Genomic DNA, 8,410 nt, shown 5'->3' with positions numbered 1-8,410 from the left:
ACGGCAAAGTCTCTGGATCCAAACTGCCTGGGTTTGAATCCTGGTTCTACCTCTCACCAACAGAGTGACCCTGGGTGAGAAACTAGCCTCTTAGTGCCTTCATTTTCTTGTCTAGACTATGGGGAATTTCTTAATCTGTCTTGTAGGATCGTTGTGGGATAACATATATAATGTTCGTTGTTTAGTGCCTGGAATGTAGGAGGTGCTCACTAACATTAGCTATTGCCAAGCTTTTTGAGCCCAGGTATACAGAAGAAGGCAAGGACTGAGGGAGGGAAAGGATAACAACCAGAATTCAAATCCAGCTTCTCCCAGTTCAAAGTTCTTTCCCTTACTACCCCTATGCTGTGGGAGAAAAGCTAGCGCTGAGCCAAGTGAAGGAAAGAGTCAGGGTCCAAGAGTCCTTGTGTCAGGGCACAGAGTGGGATGGAAGGCAACCAAAGAACTAGGTGAAAGTGGAGAGGAATGAGTGTAAGCGGTTACATGCCCTGGTGTTTGGACAGAGCTCAGGATTTAGGGGAAAAAGAGAAGAACTCTGGTCTCACGGGTTGTGTAATAAATCCCTTGTCATGAGGATGGGCAAAGGAGGAGGTTGTTGGGAGTAAGAGGTTAAATAGTTCAAAAAGCATGTCTGTAGGAAATGGGGCCCCTTTGGGAAAGCTTTCCAAAGAGTCCTTCCTGAAATGTATGGTGTTTTACTTTCTGTGTTATGGGCCTTGGACATGACCTAGGAGATAATCGTGGGAAAAGTGAGAGGTGTGTTGAATTGAAGGTGATGTCCTCACCCCTTGCTTTTTCATGTATGACATCCATGGATTTGCCAACACTTGGAAAATTTTCCTAGCATTTGCCAACTTGTGTTCTCCAACCCCATCTTCCAAGACCTCTTTATCTTTTAATTTTCACCTTCCTTAGGTGGCCCAAGCCTACTATTCATTCCTTCAGTGTATCCTTAATCATATTTGATTGAACTAATGAATTTTTCTGTCTTAAGTCACCAAACCATGAACTCAAAAGATATTAATTTTTGAGTGAATGAATGAATAATTGTGTGAGGTATTTAGAGAAAGAATTACCATCCTATCTTTATTAGTTTTGCAGGGGAACTGTACCAATTGACCAGAAACTTGGTGACTTAAAACAATATAAATTTATTGTGCCATAATTCTTGGGATCATAGTATGAAATCAATATTACTGGGCCAAAATCAAGATATTGGCAGGGCCATACCCTCCTTGGAATCTCTACGGTGAATTCATTCTCTCCCCTGTCCCCACAGCTGCTCTTAATGTACCAATTGTAGGAATATTTTGAATTGGAAGCTCATTCTGACCTTAGGATGGAGTACAGAGCTAACTTGTTATTTGTAGAATAAATATTAGCATTAATCTTATATTAATTAGGGGATGTGGTATGGGTAGAAAAATTCAATTTGTTAATATTAAGGCAAGCAATAGAACTGATGCAATGATAAATATTAATACAGAGGAAGCTCATTTGTATAATAATTCTTTAGTAACTTTATAGCTTCATCAATTAGTATTGGTATTCCATAGAAGACAATAAACTAGATCCTTTGTGAAGTTATGCACACCCTAAAACTTTTTGTACCATTAATATTAGGAAAGCTAAGGCTAATTAAATAGGAATAGCTAGTCACAGGGCTTCCCAGGTGGTGCAGTGGTAAAGAATCTGCCTGCCAGCGCAGGAGATGGCCTGGGACAGGCTTGATCCGTGGGTCGGGAAGATCCCTGGAGGAGGAAATGGCAACCCACTCCAGAATTCTTGCCTGGAAAATCCCATGGACAGAGGAGCCTGGAGGGCTATAGTCCATGGGGTTGCAAAGAGGTGGTCATGACTGAGCGACTTGGCACACTCAAACACACACACAGCTAACAATACGTCATTGGTAATGAACATATTGTTAAGAGGAATTGCCCCTCTGAATAGAAAGGTTAAAGTGTTATAAAATTGCCAGGCCTGGCTACCTTAAGAAACCCATCTTGGAGTAAAGCTAATATTTATGGGGTTGATTAAGATGATTTCATTTATAAGAATAGAAAAAACTTTCAAAAGATCGGCCTTACATCTGTTGCCCTCCTTAAAATATAGAAGCCTGTCAGGAACTGTTTGTCTGTTAGGGCTAGATTTCCAAAATTTACCAAAGATACAGGAAGAGTTTCAAGTGATCATTCTATTTTTTGCAAACCTGGCTCATCATTTAAATTACGAATAATAGATACAAAGCATAAGACTAACCCACTAGAGTGGGTTGCCGATTCCTCTTTCAGGGCATCTTCTTGACCCAGGGATTTAGCCAGAATCTCCTGCATCTCCTGCACCCCAGGATTTATTTATTTTATAACTGACAGTTTGAACCTTTTGACTCAACCCATTTTGGCTAACTCCCATCCCCCACCTCTGGCAACCTCCAATTTTTTCTGTGTAAGTCCAATTGTTTTATTTTGGATTAGACATTTAATTGAGATGATGTCTCACTTAATAAGACATAACTAAGTGAAATATTGGCATAATGCCCTCAAGTTTCATCCATGTTGTCACAAATAGCCAGATTTCCTTCCTTTTTTATGTCTGAATTACATTCCAGTTATATATATCTATATATGTGCTCAATCGATTCAGTCATGTTTGACTCTTTGTGACCCTATAGACTGTAACCTACCAGGCTCTTCTGTCCATGGGGATTCTCCAAGCAAGAATACTGGAGTGGATTGCTATGCCCTCCTCCGGGGGATCTTCCCAACTCAGGGATCGAACCCATGTCCCCTGTGGCTACTGCATTGCAGGCGGATTCTTTACCACTGTGACACTAGGGGAGCCTCTCTCTCCCTCTCTCTCTCTATATATATGTGTGTATATATACATAAAACATGTTTTATCCATTTGAACTGTGGTGTTGGAAAAGACTCTTGAGAGTCCCTTGGACTGCAAGGAGATCCAACCAGTCCATTCTGAAGGAGATCAGCCCTGGGATTTCTTTGGAAGGAATGATGCTAAAGCTGAAACTCCAGTACTTTGGCCACCTCATGCGAAGAGTTGACTCATTGGAAAAGACTCTGATGCTGGGAGGGATTGAGGGCAGGAGGAGAAGGGGACGACAGAGGATGAAATGGCTGAATGGCGTCACCGACTCGATGGATGTGAGTCTGAGTGAACTCCGGGAGTTGGTGATGGACAGGGAGGCCTGGCGTGCTGCAATTCATGAGGTCACAAAGAGTCGGAAACGACTGAGTGACTGAACTGAACTGAACTGAAACATTTTCTTATTCATTCATCCATCAATTAACACTTAGATTGTTTCTCTTTTTCTTAGCTGTTATTAATAACATACTGTTTTCATAGTGGTTTTACCAAGTTACATTGCCACACATGATACACTATTGTTCCCTTCTCTCATTATCTTTGCTAACACATTTCTTGTCTTTTTGGTAATAAGCATTTTAACAGTTCCGAGGTGATAACTCATCGTGGTTTGACTTCCATTTCCCTGATGATTACTGATATTGAGCACCTTTTCATGTATCTGTGGGCCATCTATATGTTTTCTTTTGAAAAATGCCTATCCAGATCTTTACCAATTTCTAATCAGATATATAAGTCTGCTATTAATTTTATGAGTTCTTTATACATTTTGTATACCAACCCTTTATCAGACTTATGAATTGCAAATATTTTCTCCCATCTGGTAGGTTGCCTCTTCATTTTGTTGATCACTTACTTTGCTGTGCAGAAGCTTTTCAGTTTGACTTATATGTTATATCCCACTTGGTTATTTTGCTTTTGGTGTCAAATTCAAAAAGTCATTGGCAAGACTGATGTCAAGAAGGTTATCAACTATGTTTTATTCAAAGGAGTTTTAAGATCTTTGAGCTTATGTTCAAGTCTTTAATCTATTTTCAGTTAAGTGTAAGATAGTGGTTCAGTATGATTATTTTGCATGTTATATGGTCCAGTTTTCCCAACACCACTTGTTAAAGAGATTGTCTTTTTCCCATAGTATATTCTTGACTCCTTAGTCATGAATTAACCAACCATATATATGTGGGATTATTTCTGGGATCTCTGTTCTATGTCAATGATCTATGGGTCCATTTTTATGACAATACTGTACTGTTTTGATTACTACAGCTTTGTAGTCTAGGCTGAAGCCTGGGAGCATGATACCTCCAGATTTGTTCATTTTCTCAAGATTGCTTTGGGTATGTGGGGACTTTCATGCTTCCAATTTTAAATTATTATTGAATTCAGTTTGTTAATATTTTGTTGAAGATGCTTGTGTCTATGTCCACCAGATATTGGCCTGAAAGTTTCTTTTCTTGAGATATCATTATTTGGTTTTGTTACCAGGGTAATACTGGCCTCGTACAAAGGGTTTGGAAGTGTTTTCACCTATTCTACTTTGATAAGAGTCTGAAAAGGATCGGTATGAATTCTTCTTCAAAGGTTTGGTAGAACTCACCAGTGAAACTGTCTGGTCCTAGACAACTTGTTTATTGAAGGTTTTTGATTACCAATTCAATCTCCTTACTACTACTCAGTAAGTTTAGATTTTCTCTTTTCTTCATGTTTCAGACTTGGTAGTTTGAATGATTATAGAAATTTACCATTTCTTCTAGGTCATCAAATTTGTTAGCATGTAATTGTTCATAGTATTCTCTTACTTGTATTTCTGAGGTATCACTTGTAACATCTTTTCTTTTTCTTGGTGAGTCTAGCTAAAGTTTTCTTAGAAGAAAGCAACAAGTTTTAAAATACCACTTTTTTTTGATTTAAGAACAGATTGCAACAAGCAGTGTATTAAAAGCTCCCAAGCAGCATGTAAAATTGTTGATTATAATTGTTTTCTAACATAGTATAAAAGGGAATTACTAGACCTACTCCTGCTACAAGTGTAGTACTTCAGTGAAGTAGGACTGAAACTGGTGTTGGATCCTCTATGGCTGATGGAAAGTGAAGGGTGTAGTCCAAGGTGAGCACATTTTCTGGTTGCAGCTCAAAGTAAACCTATTAGTAGGAAAATATCATAATTAATATCAAGAACAAAACTTTGTTGAAATTCTCAAGTGTTTGAATGGAGAAGTAATTATGTATTGATATTGCAGAACCAATCATTCCAATGTGATCATAGGGCTTCCCTGGAGGCTGAGACAATAAAGAATCTACTGCAATGCAGGAGACCCAGGTTTGATCCCTGGGTCAGGAGGATCATCTGGGGAGGGCATAGCAACCCACTCCAGCATTCTTGCCTGGAAATTTCTATGGACAGAGAGGCCTAGTGGCCTACAGTCCAAGGGGTCAGAAAGACCCAGAAAAGCCTTGCGTGACTAAACAGTCATTGCAATGTGATTATAAAAATGTGCTTAAGGGTTGTGAATTAGCTACAGTCACAACCAGGAGGTTGGTAGGAGAGGGTAAGACAGGGGACTGGGAGGGCCGGAATGGCTCGGGTTCTTAGAGTATGGTTATGGTCAACAAGTCCACAAGACAAAGTCTTGTTGTGTAACAATCACATGGTTTCTGGGGGAAAGCCAGCTAACCTCTCAGGTCTTGACCCCTCACCCAGTCCTGGGAGCTCACTCCTCTTCAGGCCCTGTGCTGGTAACCTTGGGTCTGTCAGACACCCCTTCCTTAGGGAGATCTCAGGCTGTCCTGGCAGCCCTGCCCTTAGAAGGCAACAGCTGTTCCTTCCTGAGTCTCCCTGTCCTCCAAGCTGAGCACCTTCAGCTGTTCTCACAGGCTTCTGGATGCTTCCCTGCCCATTCCTCAATCCCACCCTACCTGGCTTGAGATTGTGGAACACAGGACTTTGCTTAAAACTGACATTCCCAGACAGAATGACCAGCCTCAAGAATGGCGTCTAGCAAAGGGTGCTGATATTTGACTTGTGCCCTTAAACTGGGTCTGGTTATCTCTGGGCGTTCTTCCCTCATACAGTGTGCTGTGAGTTTCCTGGGGCTGAGGTATCATCCCCTCCCTGTATCCCTGTACTCAGCACAGAGACTGACCTGGAGGGATGCTAGCCCAGGTGTGTGGAGAGAGAGAGGAAGAGAGAAATGAGCCGCTTGCAGGCTGGGGAAGCGCAGCATCTACCCACTGAATGAGCCAGCACTCAGCCCTGTGGCGGGGTTGGGCCCCGGGCGGGAGAGGGGGCGAGGGCTCATTGTGGGGCCAGTCTTTTCAAGAGAAGGAGTCTCAGTCATTATCAGCAGAGTGGAGGTAAGATGGGGACTGTTAGAATCAGACACAGGGAGACAGCCAAAGCGCAGTTTGTTCACAGATGTTGTTGTATTAGATTTTCAGATTATTTTGATTTTCAGAACTTGTGGTCTTTTTTTGGGTGCAAATGTCAATTTTCTGGGATAAGGGTTGACACATGGAACTATTAAAACATTGTCACTGATGTTCCCATTTCACCGATGGCCATTACATAATAGATAGACTCTGTAAGTAGACAATTTCTCTTATGTCCATTGTATTACTCATGGTGCTTTGATAATGGCTCAGATGGTGAAGAATCTGCCTACAATGCAGGAAACCTGGGTCTGACCCCTGAAATGGGAGGATCCCCGGAAGAAAGGAATAGCTACCACTCCATTATACTTTGGAGTATATTGGAGAATTGCAATACTTATGAGAATTCCAGGGACACAAGAGCTTGGCAGGCTGCAGTCCATGAATTGGCAAAAAGAGTAGGACACAACTGAGCAACTAACACACACACACACACACACACACACACACACACACACACACACACACACGATGCTTAATCATCTCTCAATTTCTTCTGTGTCAGAGGTAAGTGGTGGCCGGAAGGAGCTACCCCGCGTCCGAGATCAGGGGCAGTGACCGAGAGGAGCTACCCCGCATCTGAGGTCAGTGGCAGCTGGGAGGAGACATCCCACGTCCGAGGTCAGGGGCGGCCGGGAGAAGCCACCTCGCGCTCGAGGCCAGGGGCAGTGACCCTGAGGAGCCACCCGGAGCCCGAGGCCAGGGGCGGCAATGGGAGGAGCCACCCAAGCCCGAGGCCAGGGCCGCGGGCCTGGAGGAGCAACCCAGGGAGCAGTGGCTGTACAGGCACAGGAGGGCCTAGAGGAGCTATCCCACGTTGAAGGTCAGGAACAGCGGCGGTAAGGAGATACCCCTTGTCCAAAGTAAGGGGCAGTGGCTGTGCTTTGCTGGAGCGGCTGTGCTTTGCTGGAGCTGCTGTGAAGAGATGCCCCATGTCCAAGGTAAGAGAAACCCAAGTAAGATGGTAGGTGTTGCAAGAGGGCATCAGAGGGCAGACACACTGAAACCATACTCACAGAAAACTAATCAATCTAATCACACTAGGATCACAGCCTTGTCTAACTCAATGAAACCAAGCCATGCCTGTGGGGCAACCCAAGATGGGTAGGTCATGGTGGAGAGGTCTGACAGAATGTGGTCCCCTGGAGAAGGGAATGGCAAATCACTTCAGTATTCTTGCCTTGAGAACCCCATGAACAGTATGAAAAGGCAATATGATAGGATACCAAAAGAGGAACTCCCCAGGTCATTCAGTTCAGTTCAGTCGCTCAGTTGTGTCCGACTCTTTGTGACCCCATGAATCGCAGTACGCCAGGCCTGCCTGTCCATCACCATCTTCTGGAGTTCACTCAGACTCGCGTCCATCGAGTCCGTGATGCCATCCAGCCATCTCCTCCTGGGTCGTCCCCTTCTCCTCCTGCCCCCAATCCCTCCCAGCATCAGAGTCTTTTCCAATGAGTCAATTCTTCGCATGTGTCCAAAGTACTGGAGTTTCAGCTTTAGCATCATTCCTTCCAAAGAAATCACAGGGTTGATCTCCTTCAGAATGGACTGGTTGGATCTCCTTGCAGTCCAAGGAACTATCAAGAGTCTTCTCCAACACCACAGTTCAAAAGCATCAATTCTTTGGCGCCCAGCCTTCTTCACAGTCCAACTCTTACATCCATACATAACCATAGGAAAAACCATAGCCTTGACTACATGGTCCTTAGTCGGTAAGGTAATGTCTCTGCTTTTGAATATACTATCTAGGTTGGTCATAACTTTTCTTCCAAGGAGTAAGCGTCTTTTAATTTCATGGCTGCAGTCACCATCTGCAGTGACTTTGGAGCCCCCCAAAATAAAGTCTGACACTGTTTCCACTGTTGCCCCATCTATTTCCCATGAAGTGATGGGACCAGATGCCATGATCTTCGTTTTCTGAATGTTGAGCTTTAAGCCAACTTTTTCACTCTCCTCTTTCACTTTCATCAAGAGGCTTTTTAGTTCCTCTTCACCTTCTGCCAGAAGGGTGGTGTCATCTGCATATCTGAGGTTATTGATATTTCTCCCGGAAATCTTGATTCCAACTTGCGTTTCTTCCAGTCCAGCGTTTCTC

This window comes from Ovis aries, chromosome 1 (genome assembly GCF_016772045.2).
Source record: "Ovis aries strain OAR_USU_Benz2616 breed Rambouillet chromosome 1, ARS-UI_Ramb_v3.0, whole genome shotgun sequence".
NCBI lineage: Eukaryota > Metazoa > Chordata > Mammalia > Artiodactyla > Bovidae > Ovis > Ovis aries.
Note: the sequence above shows the minus strand (reverse complement) of the source record.